At 44.1% G+C, this 17,877-nt stretch overlaps 1 protein-coding gene across 2 annotated transcripts in view; it reads right to left on the bottom strand.

Moving 5' to 3' along the window:
• Positions 1-15,752, bottom strand: part of TRERF1 (transcriptional regulating factor 1) — a 138,672-nt gene extending 122,920 nt beyond the window's left edge. For both annotated transcript variants that reach the window (XM_066595584.1, XM_066595583.1), the window contains exon 1: positions 15,588-15,752. The gene's annotated coding sequence lies outside the window, so the exon portion shown is untranslated. The remainder of the gene's footprint in view (positions 1-15,587) is intronic.
• Positions 15,753-17,877: the final 2,125 nt, after the last annotated feature.

Consider the following 17,877-nt stretch of genomic DNA (forward strand, 5'->3'; position numbering starts at 1 on the left):
AACACTAAAAGGAAAAAAAAGACAGCAGACTAGACAAATGGGAAACCAGCCTTAGATCATGGTCCACCAAGGGGTCTGAGGATGGGATTCCCACTATCACGCATCAGCCCTACATAAGTAGTGCAGTGTATTATGCCAGTGATCGAACGATTGCATAAGTTCACTTGAGGGAAAAGAAGTTTTTTCAAAAGTGCAATACAGTTTAATTAAAAAATACACATTTTGCCCTACAAACCCAATTTTTATGGAAAAAACTACATATAGCAGGTATTGCTATGTTCATAATGACCCTCACTATAAAAATATCATGTTAGTTATCCTACACGGTGAAAGGCATAAAGAAACAATGCCAGAATTGCCCATGAATTGCTCCTTTTTTTAGTCAATCAAAAAAAAGTTTAAAAAAGATCAAAAAGTCATACGTTTCCCAAAATGGTACTAATGACAACTACAAGTCATCCCCCCCAAAAAAACACACCTCACACAGCTCTATTGGTGAAAATATAAAAATGTTAGGGATCTTAGAATGAAGTGATGCAAATAATTTTTTAATTAAAGTGTTTTTATTGTGTAAAAGTAGTAAAACAAACAAAAAAATTGTATTACCGTAATTGTAATCGTACTGCCCCGAAGAATAACAGTTAACATGCCATTTGTACAGCACAATGGATTACATAAAGAACAATGTCATTCATAATGGCTCAAATTGAAAAATATTATGTTAATTATCCTGTACTCTGAACAAAGTTCAAAATGCCAGAATTAGGGCGCCCACCCACTGGCGTTTGCGATTTTCGTGCGTGAAAAACGCAGAGTTTCCCGCGCTTTTTTCGCGGCTTTTTCGTGCCTTTTCTGTTAATTTCCATTGACATTCATGGGTGCATTAACCCCTTGAGTGGCGGGTTTCCTACCACCCTGTCGTGCCCACCAGGGCAGGTTTTTTAAAATGGTCTAATCATTGAATTTCAACTAATTTTGCAGTTGCGTCTCAAGAGCCATAACTTTTTCATTTTTCCATTGACATGGCCATATGAGGGCTTGTTTTTTGCGGGACAAGTTGTGATTTTTTAAACAGGGGGGAGGAAAAAAAGAAATGGGGAAAAAAGAAAAAAAGGGGCCATGTCATTAAGGGGTTAAATAATGCATTAACTTCCTTCTCTGGGTCATTACGAAGCATGGATACCACATGTGTGATTGTATTTTTGATTTTTTTACAAAGTAAAGGGAGACAAGTGTTTTTATAATTTTTTTTTATAATTTTTTAACTTTTCTTTTTTTTTTTTTTTTTGTCCCTTTAGGGGACTTCCACAGAGACCCATCAGGACCCCCTGATCACATTCCGGGGGTCCGATGGTGACAGCCCTTTACATGCTGCAGTGACAGCCCTTTACATGCTGCAGTCACATAGACTGCAGCATGTAAAGGGTTAACACAGCAGAGATCGGAGGTTTTCTCTGATCTCTGCTGTAAGAGCAGGTACCTAGCTGTCCTCTGACAGCTAACAACCAGCTCTCCCTGCCACAGAGACCATCGGCTTGCTTCTGACAAGCCGATGGTCTCTATGGCAACCTGTAAACAAACCAGGAGGTTGCCGGCATATCGGCAATATCTTCTGCTGGTTTTTCAAAGCCCTTGCACTGCTCTGTGTGGGTCTGTGCAGGCAGAGCACACTGTCACAGCTTGTGGCATTGTGCTCTGCAGCTCCCATAGTGATACATAGCCCGGAAATCTTCCAGGCTATGTCGCTATGAGCAGTGAAGCTCGTCCCAGAAATTTTCCGGGCGTGCCACTCAAGGGGTTAAGAGAAAAATAAGGACACATATGCAACTGACAGTTCCTATGTTAAAAATTGCAACGGACTGAAAAAAAAACCGCAAGTGGACAGGAACACATTCAATTCTAATTGCTCTTGAGAAAAAACGCAAAACGCAAAGGAAAAAAAAAAAATCGCCAGTGGGTGGGCGCCCTTACTGTTTTTTATTAACCCAGAATTCAAAAAAATGCAATAATCTAAAAGTTGTCAACAGCCAAAAATGGTACCAATGAAAACTACAAGTTGCCTTATAAAAACCAAACCCTTAGGCCGAATGCCCACGGGCGGATTATCGCTGCGGAATTCGTAGTCAGACACCCACCACAAATTCTGCAGCAATGTCCGTCCATATACATACAATGTTAAACGATTTTCCCGTGGGCGAAAAATCGCACAGACGGTTTCCATTGCAGCCATCCGTCCCGCGATACTTCGCAAGTGAGCTCTGCAGAAGTATCGCAGGAATCCGCATCCCAGCCCAGCGCCTGTGAGGCAGAGACACTCGCGGCGGATCTGGAAAGGTGAGTATAGGGTCTCTGGGGGTCGCCGGGTCTGATCAGACCCGGCCGTGGGCATGAGGCCTTAGACAGCTCTGTTGAAAGAAAAATTTAGATGTTGTATTTTATAAAGCAGTGACAGAAAAACTATTTTTTAACCACTTAAGGAAGTGGCCTAGTTTGGTACTTAACTGTGTAACGATTGTCTTTAGTTTTCTTTCATTACCACTTTTCTAAAGCCAGAACTTTTTTATTCTTCCATCAACACAGCTATACGAGGGCTCGCTTGTTATGAGGCGGACTGCAGTTTTTATTGGTACCATTTTGGGGTACATAAAATGTATCGTATAACTTTATAAAAGGTTTTAAGGAACAATGAAAAAGCACGTGAGTTCTAACATTTTTTAAACCCTTAGTCATCACCTTTTTATGTCCTGCTTTAGTGGGCTTTAATCCCCAGGGATGTAAAAACATGCTTCCTCTGGGGATTAAAGCCATGTGGGCTCTGGACGTGACAGCTCCATGCTGTCGGTTCCCAGAGGTAGCAGACAACCTGGAGCTCTTATGGGGGGGGGGGGGCGCGCAGGAAGCCCCCCCCCCCCCCCCCGGTCATGCGATTGGCGCTATCCAATGGAGGATACTGACCCCTGTCCTCCGTAATGTTCTGTGACGATCTGCACCTGCCGCTGATGCGCGCCTGATGTGGCGCGCATGTGCAGAAGGCTGGAGAGCCCCGAAAATTTTAAATCTCCCTGCACCCGGCTGTCAAAGATAGCCTAGTACAGGAAGATGTCACTGGAGACCGCTGTATGCGGTTCCCGATCACATGCTCACCGTTATACATAGGATAACGGTGATCATGTAAAGTTATAAAGTGTTTAAAAAAAAGTTTTAAAAGTTAAAGTTTCATCTTCCCTTACGGATCGTATCCATGAGGGGAGATGAAATTACATAACTGAGGTCCCCGAATTTGTCCCCCGATGGGACCTTTATCCGCGGACCTGTCAGCATAATGGCGAACGCATGCGCAAAATTCAAGGATTGCTCAGGAAATTTAAAATCTCCCTGCTCCTGGCTACCAAAGGTAGCCGAGAGCCTGGAGATGTCATTGGGGGCTGCGGTATACGGTGCCTGGTCATGTGATCGCTGTTATCCAATGGATAATGGCGATCACGTAAAAGTTTTTAAAAAATTTGAAGTTTCATCTCCCCTCACCTATATGATCGGTGAGAGGAGATGAAACTTCTTACCAGAGGCCTCCTCATTTGAACCCTGATGCAATACTCCTCCACAGACCTTCCCCGGCTTCTGTGCATGCACCGCCGGCAAAATGCCGGACATATGTACAGGAGCTGGGGAAATTTAAAATCGCCTCACAAAGCGCCACTTTTTACACCCCATCCCTCCCACTGAAGTCAATAAATACCCCCAAAAAAGCATGAGAGGAGGAGAGGTATCCAGTGTCCATTAGGGCCACAATGGGTATGTTTCTGAACATGGGACAAATAGGAGGATACATTGTGGGGTGAACATCTTCATTCATATGCGTGCTGCAAATAAACAAAACGTTTTTTTAAAATGACACAATTGCCAAAAAATATGAAATTGTTAATTTCAATAGTTAATTCATTCAAAAACTGTGGGGTCAAAATACACAGTACACCCCTGGATGAATTTGTTAAGGGGTCTAGTTTTCAAAATGGGTTCATTTGTGGGGGTTTGTTTTGGCTGCTCAAGGGCTTTACAAGTGGGCAATGGGGCCTAAATCACCTTCATGCAAAATTTCTCTTCTGAAAACCACCCCGGCTGCTCCTATCATTTTGGGCCCCGTGGTGCATACAGATATAAGATTAGGGCCACAATGGGTATGTCTCTGAGCACAGTAAAAGCAGGAGTATCCATTTTCGAGTGTAAATTCTCATTTTCATGTGCACTGTAGAAAAAAATCCTGCTTTTAAAATGACATATTTGCAAAAATATGAAATTTTATTTTAAAGTAAACAGATGGACATATATATCTTATCAAAAATCTGTATAGTATATTTGCACATATTTGAGATATTGCAATTGAAAATGTGAAAAAAAAAGACAATTTTTAATAAAAATGTTCCCAATTTTGGCGCTTTTAATAAATTTACACAAATTCTATCGATCTGTTTTTATCACCTAAATGAAGTACAATATGTGGCGAAAAAACAATGTCAGAATCACTTGGATATGCAAAACCTTTATGGAGTTATAACGTTAAAGTGACAGGTCAGATTTCCAAAATTTTGCTTGGTCATTAAGACACAAATAGGCTTGGTCACTAAGGGGTTAAGACACTATCGTACAGCGACAACTAATATCTGTGTGTCAGGACAAACGCAACAAATGTGCTTCTGGGCAGCAGGTATAAAATGTCCTGCTGTAAGCAGCATGGTATCCCTCCAGCCCCACTGCTGGCCAATTCTCCAGCAGCAGGGGACTCCCTCCACCTCTCTCCCCATAGGATTCCCCTATAGGGGGTAGAGAGAGAGGGGGGGTGGGGTTACAGGGCTTCCCCAAAAGCATGGGGAGGGGCGGGGCTAGAAAGATCCGACCCTCCATCAATGCCCCTCCCCCTCTTTATACTTGCTATGGGGAATCTCTGTGAGAAGCCCTATAGCCCGGTCCACTCTCTCTGTGCTATGGGCATATCCCTCGGGGATCCCCAGAACAGGGAAAGAGAACGGGACTATGGATGAATCCCCCACAGCAGGGAGAGAGAGCAGAGCTATTCAGGACTTCCCGATAGCAGGGAGAGAGATCAGAGCTATGGGAGATTAAACCATAGCCCCGCTCTGTCTCTCCCTGCTATGGTTTAATCACCCATAGCTCCGTTCTCTCTCCCCGCTATTGGGAAATCCTGAAGCCCTGCGGTGCTACTTCTCTCTCCTCCTGGAGCAGCTGCGCTTTTTAAAGCGCAGCTGCTCCAGTGAATGGGTGATTTTCATACGCATGAAGCTCGGGTCTTCTGCGCATGAAACATTGATTGTTCATGCGATTTTTACACACATGAGCGGCAATCTTTTTGCGCGGCGATTTGTGCACAAAACAAAAACCGTTTGTGTTCACCATGGTGTTTAAAAAATGGGTCGTTAAAAGATCATGGAATTCCAGATATGTGTTTTTTAATTTAGTTTTAAAACAAAAAAAAAAAGGAATAAAAAATGCGAAAAAGTTTTTTTTTCAACTTGGGTAATTTTTTTAACAATTCATTGTTTTTTTCACTTGTATTCTGTGTCCCTGTAGGGGATCATGCATTCTGTGTGTTGTATTTTCACAATAGCTTGAAGGCAACATAGCATGTACTGTAATATTGTACACTACTAACAAATTAAATCCTGTACTCAAGCACCTTATATTCTGTGTTCCCCTGACGGTGCGCCAGGACTGTACAAAGTTGTTTGTACCCGTCACTATTACAGGGAGCTCTATATTAACAGCAGTGCAGCTTTAAGCTATTTAAAAAAATAGCAAATAGCACCAAATATTAGGCAGTATTCAGCTGGTCCATTATGATTGGCGCCTTAGATTCGCGGGTGCAGTTGTGTGCATTGCATGTCCTACTCTTGTCCGTGAATCTGACCTAAATGGGATATGCTGCGATTTTCTTACACAGATCATCAGTCTAGGTCTGCAAATCCCGATTATTCCCAATGGTTCCGAGTTCTGTCTTGAGTTAAAAATTCAGACACAACTCGGAAATAAAAATGTGTAAACTACCCCTTAATTTCAGATATTAACTAGAGATGAGCGAACGTACTCGTTTTGAGTAATTACTCGATCGAGCACCGCGATTTTCGAGTACTTCCGTACTCGGGTGAAAAGATTCGGGGGGCGCCGGGGGGCGGGAGGAGGTGTGGCGGAGCGGGGGGTAGCAGCGGGAAACAGGGGGAGCCCTCTCTCCCTCTCCCCCCCACTCCCTGCTGCAACCCCCCACTCACCCACGGCGCCCCCCCGGAAGTACGGAAGTACCCGAAAATCACGGCGCTCGGGCGAAAAAGGGGCATGGCCGAGTAATATTAACCCTTTCCAATCGACTGTCTGATGTCTGAAGACATTACGATTTAAGGCTGTACAGCTCCGATGTTGGAAGACGTCCGTCGGGGTTCTCTTACTGTATACTGCCAGCCTCTCTGCTGCCGGAGCCTATCCAACGTGTCACCTCATGCAGCACTGGCTTTAGCCAGCATATAGCACCATTGTGTAACGGCACAAAAAGAGCAAGCCCCCTAGGAAAACCAGGATACAAATTGGATTGGAAAGGGTTAAAGAGATTTCCGTACTGAACTGCTCATGAAATCCACTAGCAATCCGCATCTAATGCAAGTAAATTTAGCATTTCATATCCCATCACGTGGTCCAGTAAAAAAATAAAATTAAAAAATAAACTGTGAAAAATGTTTGTCCGCGTTACAAAAAAAAAAATAAATAAATAAATATTGCTAAAATAATAAACATGCATATTAGTCTCCGAGATTCCACATGGAAAAACCATGGATTAGCGGAACACAGATTGGCCCACTGAATGGTGCCAATCCTCGTGTGGATCCGCTGGCACATCAGCAAGCATAGATCTGAGGGTATGTTAGGTGAATCCTGCATCACATAGACTTCAATGAAAACCATGGTGGAAATCTATGCTTTTAAATACGGACTTCTTCGTCAAATTTGCATTGACTGTAATCAAGGATCAGCCTAAATCAATGGCGCTAATCTGCATGTATAAAATCCTAGATGGATTCCGCACTGATTCTGCGTCAATAGGTGAAACGTCGCTTTTGGGTTTTTTGGGGGGGTTTTTTGGAATATGACACAAATTTCAATTGAATTGGATGCTTATCTGATCTGTTCTGGTTCCAACAAAATCACCATTGGGTATGCGGACATTGTTTTTGTTTACTAGTAAGAGAGGAAAGGGATTGCGTAAAAATAACAGTGACATCTTGGCGTGTAAATGCGCGTAATACACACCAAGATAGAACATGCTGCGATTTTCCTTGCTCGTGTATTTCGTGCAATTCGTGTGAGCTGCAACATGACCGCCTATGGCAGATTGATACAGCTGTATGAGACAGGCCTTACACACGTAAAAAATACTACTATAACACAGCAAAATACGTGTGGATTTTGCTGCTAATGTGCCGCAATTTTCCAGCAAAATTAATAGAGGAAAGTATAAGCAATGTCTAGACTTAGGGCTAGTTCACACGAGCGCCATTTTGTCCAAATCGCAACTATTCTTCACCATTTCTCACGGTTGGCGGCAGCGTCTAAATCCCTCCAAACGCCTGTGTGGCCTCATCTTTGTTGTATTTCTTTTAGTCCCCTCTTGTATGTGCGATCGTTTGATTACTTCTATTATATACTGCAAATACTTGCTGAAATACCTACCATACACTGCAATACTGAATAGAATGCAGAAATACATGGCAGCTCTGGGAGCCTTCAGAAGGTCCTGGACTGCTGTGACATCTGAACACCACCTTACGATCTTATCGCGGGAGGGCCGTTTGGTACTCCGAATACTGATGGGGGCATTTAAATTCTGCTGTCAGAATTAACAGTACCATTTACAGGGTTAACAGCCGTGATAAGCATGAACGCTGATTATGGCTGTTGCAGCTGTGTGTCACAGACAGCTTATATGGGCCGTGTATGGTGCGGCCTTGGCTCCTGCTCTATCTACATACAAACCCCGTGGACCCAGGATGTACATATACGTCCTTGGGTGCTAAGGGGGTAAAACTGCTATTGAAGTGTATGGAAGCAAAATGCTAGAAAATCCGCGATATCCAGAGCGAGCCATGTTCAGAAAAGATTGTCACCGACTCTAAAAACAGCATGAACAAGAATACATTGCATTGTAGACTCCGAAGTAAAAGAAACACATGAAAAACACAGAGAAAAATGGTGTCTTACCAAAACCGGCATCAGTAAAACCAACTTACAGGGCTCCGTACAAACTACAAGTTGGCAGCCATAGAAGTCTATGGGGTTGTGTGTTCATGTAGCTCATTTTTCACACAGTTCACATTTAATTCACTGATTGCCTCATTCAATTTTTATTATTTTAACAAATGTGTAAATATTAAATTTATTTTAGGTTTTTCTATTTTTGGAAATTGAAACCCCTTTTTTACGGTCTGATTTGTTTTCGTCCCCCCGCCCTGCAGGATCTGTAACATCTTTAGATTTTCTCAGCAGAGCTCGGTTTCAGGTTTATTTTTTTACAGAACGACTTGTACTTTTCATTGGCACCATATTGGGGTACAAACAACTTTTTGATTACTTTAGATTTCTGCTATTGGGATCCAGGACGAACAAAAACAACAATTCTGACAGTTTTGTTTTTTCTTTCATCTCGTGGGGTAAATAAAGTGTTATTTCTGTACTACAGGTCATAACGGACGAAGGAATACCAATTATGTGTAGTTCTTCTATTTTTCTTCTTCTTATCTTCAATCACAAAACTTTGTGTAAAAGAATTAATTTTTTTTACTCTCACTAGGGGATTTAACCATTCGGTAGTGTGATCATTTAGAAAACACACTGCAATACTTCTGCATTGCAGTGTATTGTTTCCAGGCTTATTCACATGACCGTATTTACGCAGGTATTTAGCCACGTTAAAACCAAATCGCGACCATACGATGCATTGGATTTCATGGTATTCATTCAGAAGAACAATTTTTTTGATGTGTCAGGAAAAGTAGCAAATGCGCGACTGCTTTTGGTTGCAGATTTCATACACCACGTGAAAAGATAGGTCTTGGCCTAGCTTTTGCTGAAATACGCAAGAAACTGGCATAGACTTCAATGGAATGAAAGTTTTACTATTGGAACTACACGGCCCAGAATCTCGCACGACGTTGGCGCGCTAACAGATGCACAAAACTCACGTGAATATAAACTCCATTCTTTTGAATGGCTCCATATGCAGGAGTAATGTTTTTCCTCAAGGATGTTTTCACTAAGGGAAGAAATCGTGGCAATCTTTTTGCGTTCCTTGAAACGCATTGCCCATTGTTTTCAATGGGACAGTAAGACCTCATGCCTATGGCCAGGTCGGATTCCATCTGCGAAATATCGCAGCAGAATTAGACCCGGCGCCCCCATAGACCTTATTCTCACCTCTCCGGATCCGCCGCAAGTGTCTCGCCCAGCAAGCCGGCGCGCATGACACGAATTCTCGCGGTGACTTCTGCAGTACTCACTGCAGAAGTATCGCGGGACGGATGTCTTTCATTGACTGTAATAGAAACCGTCTGCGCGATTTTCTGCACAGAATAGAACATGCTGCGATTTTACCCTGTCGGGGGGGGGGGAGGGGGAATAAATAAATTTTAAAAAAATCGCAGTTGATTTCCGCTCGTGGGCAGGGGAGAATAGTTTACCACAGCATGTCTATGGATGGACATTTCTGCGGAATGCGCGGTGTGTCTGATCGCGAATTCCGCAGCAATAATCCGTCCGTGGGCATTCAGCCTAAGGGTAACTACCCACTACAGTTCTTTTTCTGCACACGGGCAGATTTGCATTGCGGAAATCAACTGCAATTTTCCGCTCGCGGAGAAGAAATGGAAGCCGGCCCATCCGCAATGACATGGGAAAAGCCAGAATTTAAGAAAAAAAATGGACTGCGCATGACCCACAGCTCGCTGTGCTGACCATCCACAGTACAGACGGCGAAAGAAAAAGCAGTTACGTGCGGATGCCAACTGGGCACAGGGTCGTATTCTGCTGCGGGATTTGGCACATGGAATACGACCCACCTGTGTGCAGGCGGCCAAAAACACATTACATGCCGTATGATGTGAATGCAAGTGCGATGCGGTTTCCCATCAAAAACAATAGGAGACACTTTCCGATCCTCTAAGGCGCATGAAAGCTGCGCCAAACATCACTACTTCCCAGAAGAGATGGGAGGAGTTCTTTCCCAGAAAACACCTCACATCCACGTAAAAATACACGTTGGCGAGCGCAATATAAGGCCGAGTTTACTCGCCCGTGACGCAAAACACGTGTTTTTAAAAAGCGTTGTACGTGCATGAAAATCGTATTGAACTCGTCCTTGCCGGTGTGAATACTGCTTGAATCAGCTTGACTTTTGCGCCATTCTTTCTGCATCAACCTGTATTGCAGCTCTTTAGCCATTTTTCTACATAATAATGTATATAATCTAAAACTGTAAATAATTCGGGGCACCTGCACACGGGCGAATTTGCAATGTGGGATCCGGAGCGGGCGTCCGCCTCCGGAATCTGCAGCAAATACTGCCCGTAGACACGCTATTGAAAATCGCTTTTCCCTGTCCACAAGCAGAAATCAATTGTGATTTTCCGCTCGCGAAGGGAAAATTGCAGTATGTTCTATTTGAGCGCAAATTCCGTGCGGACAACTTATCATCATTGCGGAAAGGCTGCGAAATCCGCGTCATCGCATAGCAATAGCCAGCAAATCCGCAATACAGATTATAAGGAATCCGGGCAGGTACGCAGGGGTCACCGCCGGGCACAGGGTCGGATTGCGCTGCGGGATACTGAATACGGAAACCGACTCGGCCTTAAAAGAAGTAGTAGGCACTCTGTGTGGCGCCATATCTACGCTGACCGAATAATTACGGTAAGAGAGAGAACAATATAAATAACTCCTGCCACATCCTGCCACCGGCTGGACGCGTCAGACAGCAGCCATTAACTCCAACCTCGTAGAATACCAATTTCCTAAATATTCAGGCTGCTCTCACACATGCGTTCACCAAACGCCGCGCCTGAAACCAAAGTGTTTTACCGTGATTTCGCATGGCATTTTTTTTTAACACATGTTACAGTGTTTTCTAACGCACTCCATTATTGCGGTGGGTGATGAAACACGCAAAAATAAAGCAGACAGTGCTCGAAAATCCCGTTTCAGCGCTGATCTGCTAAGGCCCATTGAAATCAATGGGGGCTATGTACCGCGATTAGTCATCGCGGTAAAAAGCGCACCATCGTGTCATCGGATGGTGGATCTTCAATGGAAAATTACTGAGAATTTCTGATAACGTTATATTACGTTGTTTTGCAATTCTGAACTTGAAGCGTTGTGCCCGACAGATAGAAACGGCATTTATAAAATGTGCCAGGAAACCAGCGCTGCTGCCAAAATTGATGGCGCATCTTAAAGACGAGCAACGATTCAGAATGCAAAAAGTACAAGGCGGCCTCGGAAAATAGTAGGCCGGCACCGCACTCTTATGAAAGCTGCTTAGAAAATTTGTCTTTGTTGCCCATAGCAACCAATCACAGCGCAGCTTTCATGTTACCTCAGCAGTGTAAGAAATGAAAGCTGCGCTGTGATTGGTTGCCATTTCTTATACTGCTGAGGTAAAACGAAAGCTGCGCTGTGATCGGTTGCTAGGGCAACAACGATAGATTTTCTAGACAGCTTTCATTAGAGCGTGGTGCCGGAATATATTTCTGTGGCCCTCCCTGTAAAATAAGAAATAACATAGGAACAAATGGAAGAAAAAGAAAAAAAAATGAAATTTTAAAAAATATTGAGTGAAAGTTGTCAATTATTCCCTATGGGGGGGAAAAAAATTGTTTTTTTTTTCTTTGGCAGCGTCGAGACTAGAGATGAGCGAGCACCCAAATGCTCGGGTCCGCGTTATTCGAGTCGAGTTTTTCGTAAAATTCGAGAGCTCTACTCGAGTAACGAACCCCATTGACTTCAATGGGAGACTCGAGCATTTTTGTATGTGGGACGCCAGGTCCCGAGCTTTTTTTTTTTCCCCTCTCTTTCACTCGTTCTCCCTCTCCCTCACCCTCTTCCTCCCCGTCCCCCTCCCTCTCCCCCTCCCCGTCAAGCCAGCCACAAACTACCCTTGACCTGCGCAGCATCACAGCGGGGAGGGGGTCAAATCTGACACGTCAGCGGCGGGGAGGGGTCAAAACTGGGTAGTGGTCGAACACGGCGTTATGCTCGCTCGAGTAGCGAGCACTATCGAGTATGCTAATACTCGAAGGAGCATCAAGGTCGGAAGAGTACATTCGCTCAACTCTAGTCGAGACAGAGAAATCGCACGTGTAAATGCACCCATTGAAAATAATGTTTTTTTTCCCCTTTTGTGGTTTCTGAGCTCGCATCGCACATAAATTATGCAAAAAAGAAAAAAGCGCCCGTGTAAATACAGTCTAAGGACCCCTTCACACAAGTAATTGCGCGGGCCTAGGTGCAACGTATTTGTGCACTGAACGAGGCTTTTATGCGTGCGTATTTCACCGTACTTTTTCTGCCCGCAAGGCATATACACGAGCACGTGGCAAACACACGCGCCGATTGAAATGGCTAATAAGTTCCAGATGTGTTTTTTTTCCAGTGCAATTACGCAGTGTTTCACGCATCTCTTTGCGTATTTACGCACTATTGACTTCTGTGGGAACTTTGGTACACAATACAGAGAAAAATACATTATGCTCTATTTTTTTTTTACGCAACTGAAATGCACGTGCAAAATACACCCGTGTGAAGCCGGCATAGGGGCTTATTCTCACGGCTGTATTTACGCAGATATTTTGGCGCATTAAAAAAAAAAAAAAAAACACACCTAAAATGCCACAAACTTTTTTTTTCTCCACGCAAGATATACGTGCGTGAAATAATAGGATATACGCAATCATTTTCGGACGTATAGGTCTTGCGCTATCTTTCAACGAGATATGCTGGAAGCTCCCACAGACTTCTATGGCAGCTGGAAAAAAAGGGAGGGAGTTACCCTGCGTACAGCAGTGGGAAAGGAAGACAGCTCGCCGTAATGAAGCATTTTAATTCCATTCCGAGGATTTCTGTCGATCGTTGCTTGCCATCGCTTCTGCGTATTTTTTTAACATTCGCGCATCAGCGCCCCGTGTGAATGGTTTTAAATACGCTAATTAAAGGGGTGGTCTCGCGAAAGCAAGTGGGTCTATACACTTCTGTATGGCCATATTAATGCACTTTGTAATATACATCGTGCATTAAATATGAGCCATACAGAAGTTATTCACTTACCTGCTCCGTTGCTAGCGTCCCCGTTGCCATGGTTCCGTCTAACTTCGGTGTCTTCTTGCCTTTTTAGACGCGCTTGCGCAGATCCGTCTTCTCCCTTCTTCTCCCTTCGGCTGGTCTTGGAAGCATCGGAGTTTTGGCTCCGCCCCCTTTTCGCGTCATCGCGTAGCTCCGCCCCCGTCATGTGCCGATTCCAGCCAATCAGGAGGCTGGAACCGGCACACGTCATGGGGCGGAGCTACGCGATGATGCGTACAAGGGGGCGGAGCCAAAATGCCGATGCTGCCGAGCGGAGCCGAAGGGAGAAGAAGGGAGAAGACGGATCTGCGCAAGCGCGTCTAAAAAGGCAAGAAGACACCGAAATTAGACGGAACCATGGCGACGGGGACGCTAGCAACGGAGCAGGTAAGTGAATAACTTCTGTATGGCTCATATTTAATGCACGATGTATATTACAAAGTGCATTAATATGGCCATACAGAAGTGTATAGACCCACTTGCTTTCGCGAGACCACCCCTTTAAGATCAGGACTCGATCGCGTCCAAACGTCATTTATGTATATGTGTATATATATATATATATATATATATTACGCGTTCAGGAGAGCTATAAGGCCTCTCTCACACGGGTGCTTTTTACCGCATTTTGAATGGCGCATTAATCGCGGTATGATGCTGCTATTGAAGTCAATGGGGTCTTGCAGACATGCACCCGATCAAAAATACAAACCACGCGTATGCACGCAACAGTGAACGGTTTTTAAGGCATGTTGCTATGGGAACCTCACGGAAAAAAAGAATATCCTGTCATTTTTTTCTTAAAAAGGGGGAAAAGCAGAAATGAAAGCTACTCATGCGTGAAAATCGTAAAAACATTAAAAATACATGAAAACTGCATGGAAAACACTCATTATATGGACGGATGTGGCATGACAATATGGCTGAAGTGGACTGGACGGACCCGAGTCTGTAGAGCGCAACACCCTATATAGCTTTCCAATAGAAGTCAACAACAGCGCTAGTCCCTTTTTCTCTACTATGAGGGTCAACGACCGCCATTTGTAAAACTTTATGCAACTATTGGTATAATCTAAAGCAATTTTAATTATTTATAATTTTTTTATACTGAAATATGAAAAAAAATAAAATTATATATTTTGTGTATATATATATATATTTATTAGACCGGCTTCACACGAGCATATGTGCAAGTGTGTGTGTCTTAGTGCAACGGTTTTTGCGCTATGAACGAGGTTTTTGTGCACATGTATTGGCGTATTTCACTGTATTTTTTCTGCCGCAGTCTTTTTTTCGTGCGTGACCCAAAGCGTTGCAGAGGTGTTCTGCGGTATTTCACGCATCTCCTCGCCTATTTCGTGTGCATTGGCGCACCCCTCATAGACTTCTACAGGGACCTTTGGTGCGCCAATACACATAAATACAGAACATGATCTATTTTTTTTTAGAGTGACTGAAATGCGTGCGCCAAAATTCGGGAATGTGAATGAACCCATTGACATCAACGGGTTCTATTCTCTGCATGTTGCGCGCACATAACAACACGCTCACACAAATATGTCCATGTGAAGCCAACCTTCAAAAATATTGTTGCCCGTGTTGGCACACCTCTACGCCAATACACATATAATATAGGCACGATTTTTAAATGCCCCCTTAAAACAAAAAAAAATTAAATACGTATAAATGAGATATATATATATATATATCCCCGGCACGGATTATATCTCTACCTATCCATTTACGTAAAGTTTGCCGCCTCCCAATAAACTTTGCCCCCACCTCGTCAAAAAAAAGAAAACGTATCTACGAATCTAAAAGCTTACAGCAGGAGCCTCTCCCCGGCTCCTATTTCCATATGTCACTTTTGACAGCGACGCAACCTCTGGACTCAGCCCACTTGTTCCCATAGAGTGCGAGCCCCCTGGCCGAGTGCCAACCTAAATATGCCCACACGCAGCAGAAACGTGACACCTGGGACTAACCCCTACACTGAATGCAAAAAAAAAAAGACAGTCGTCAAGGGTCAATCGTTGTCGCAACCTGCAGCCCTTGTCATAGAAAGTCTTCCCTGCGCTGCAGCAGGAGTTGCACTGCAAGGGTTAAGTGCGATGCATTGCAACGCAGGCAGGTAGACGGTATGCAAAGTCTAATTAGATGACAGAACTATTAAATAGGTTATTAAAAAAAAAATCAGTATCTACCTGTTTCTTCTTCTTCTTTTAAAAAGTTAACTTGCAGCAGGAGTTATTTGCATGGGACGGAAAAGGAGAAACTATTAAGACAAGGTGTCCATGTGCAGAATATTCCACAGGCAAGTGTGCAGCTGCAGGGCAGGGGACTGCCAGTTCTGGCCATGCACAGTTCTCCCTTTCTGGCAAGCAATCTCGAAAGCAAAGCCAGTTCCTGAAGTTGGATGTAAGGCAGGCGGTGATTGGGGAGTGCAGGGCTTGTTCTTCATTGGCTACTGTACCCAGCCCTGGGATTGGCCTGCTGGGACTCTCTCTGCAGTTTGCTGCTGTCAGTATGTCAGACTCATGATTGGCTCTCCCCATTCTCTCTCTGTCATTTCTCTTCTACTTTTCATGTGCTGATAGTACAAGAAGGAGGTGATCTTCACTCAGGAAGCAGAAGCCAAGTGTGAAGGAGGGAAAAAAAAAAAAGTTTGCAAAGTTAATGTGGTTTTGAAAGGGTTAAATTCCTTTTTTATGTTTTAGAAGCTCCTTCGGACGGAGCACAAAATATACTCGCGATACGCAGGGAATACAACCCGTTGGTGTCAATAAGAGATGAGCGAATATACTCGTTTCGAGCAATTACTCGATCGAGCACCACGATTTTCGAGTACTTTCGTACTCGGGTGAAAAGATTCGGAGGGCGCCGGGGGGAGGCGTAGCGGAGCGGGGAGTAGCAGCGGGGAACAGGGGGGAGCCCTCTCTCCCTCTCCCCCCACTCCCCACTGCAACCCATGGCGCCCCCAAATCTTTTCGCCCAAGTACGGAAGTACTCGAAAATCGCGGCGCTCGGGCGAAAAAGGGGCGTGGCCGAGTAGGTTCGCTCATCTCTAGTGTCAATGGTTTCGTTCTCATTTACGTTTTTTTTTGTCTTGCGCACATTTTGTGCAAATAAAAAAAAAGGTCCTGCTCTATCTTTCTGCATATTTACGCAATTAAGGTCCCTTTAGGAGTTTATTGGAGGTGCGCAAATGCACAATACGGTCCGCGTTTCTGCGAAGAACACATTTGGACCTCATTAAGTTGTTTGGTGTCATGCATGCATGTGAACAGCCCTGTGTGCGCAAGAATGCGCGGAAATGTGCGCAAATCAACTTTGTTCTCTGTGCCAATACGTTGCACTGAGGCGAGTGCAGGCGCAAGTACGCTCTTCTGAAGGAGCCCTTACGCTAATTTTACACGGGCGAGTGCGATATCGGGCCTGATATCGCGCTTGCCAACATGTGATTGCGCTGCGGATGCGAGGCATTTTTGTATCAAAACCACCTCGCATCACTTTGAGGAAGTGACGGTTCTTCACCGCGGTGCGATGCTGCCGCCGACGCTATTGAAAACAATAAGTGATGCAAGGGCAAGGCCAAAGATAGGACATGCCACCATTTTTTTTTGCGGAAGATAATCGCCCATGTATATAATATTTAACAGAATGGAGGGTTTATCCGCGCGAGATTGGTGTATCTCACAACGCAGAAATCTCGCATGAGGATCTAAGCTGTGTGAAAACGGCTTCACTCTACTTTTATCCCCTTTTTTCTACAAAATATCTGTATCTTCAAAATACTAATCATGGGGATTTTGCTGCCTAGACTCCCCACATTAACCCTTTAGTGCCCTTCTAGACAGTTCGATATAGATGGAATCATTTGCGTTATTAATAGGTGTAAAGGCATGCAGCGATCGATCAATCGATCAATCATTACGTTAGCGCTGATTGGATGTGGACCTAAAAATCATCGTTTGTCTGTTGCAAATCTTTTTGTGTAAGCGGACGCCGTAACGGTATGCTGAATAGAAGGCAGCGGCTAGAGTTGTGGTTATGAGCCGATGGGCAACCAAAATTACCCAATTATTGTAAGGCGGCCGGTGCACAGGCTGCGAACGCTGTGGGGTTTTCTACTGATATTGTCGTTTACAGTACAAAATATGGGAATGAGGTTTTAAAAATCTTAACATAGTGATAAGGCAGCAGAAATGCAGTCCTAAGCTCTCGCTCACAACCTGAAGGTTGCGTGTTCAATCCCCGTGTGGTTCAGGTAGCCGGCTCAATGTTGACTCATCCTTCTGAGGTTGGTAAAATGAGTACCCAGTCTGGTGGTGGTGGGGTAATAATAAAATTACTTGAAAGTGTATTTGTGTTGTGGAAAATGCGCGTATCTGCAGCGGATATTTGCACTAGCAATCAGTAGGTAATATAAAAACCGCACCATAATCTAACATAGACCAATGTTCCGTTTTTTTGCAGCTTTTCTGCTTGCAACAA

Source organism: Eleutherodactylus coqui, chromosome 3, assembly GCF_035609145.1.
Source record: "Eleutherodactylus coqui strain aEleCoq1 chromosome 3, aEleCoq1.hap1, whole genome shotgun sequence".
NCBI classification, from domain to species: Eukaryota; Metazoa; Chordata; class Amphibia; order Anura; family Eleutherodactylidae; genus Eleutherodactylus; species Eleutherodactylus coqui.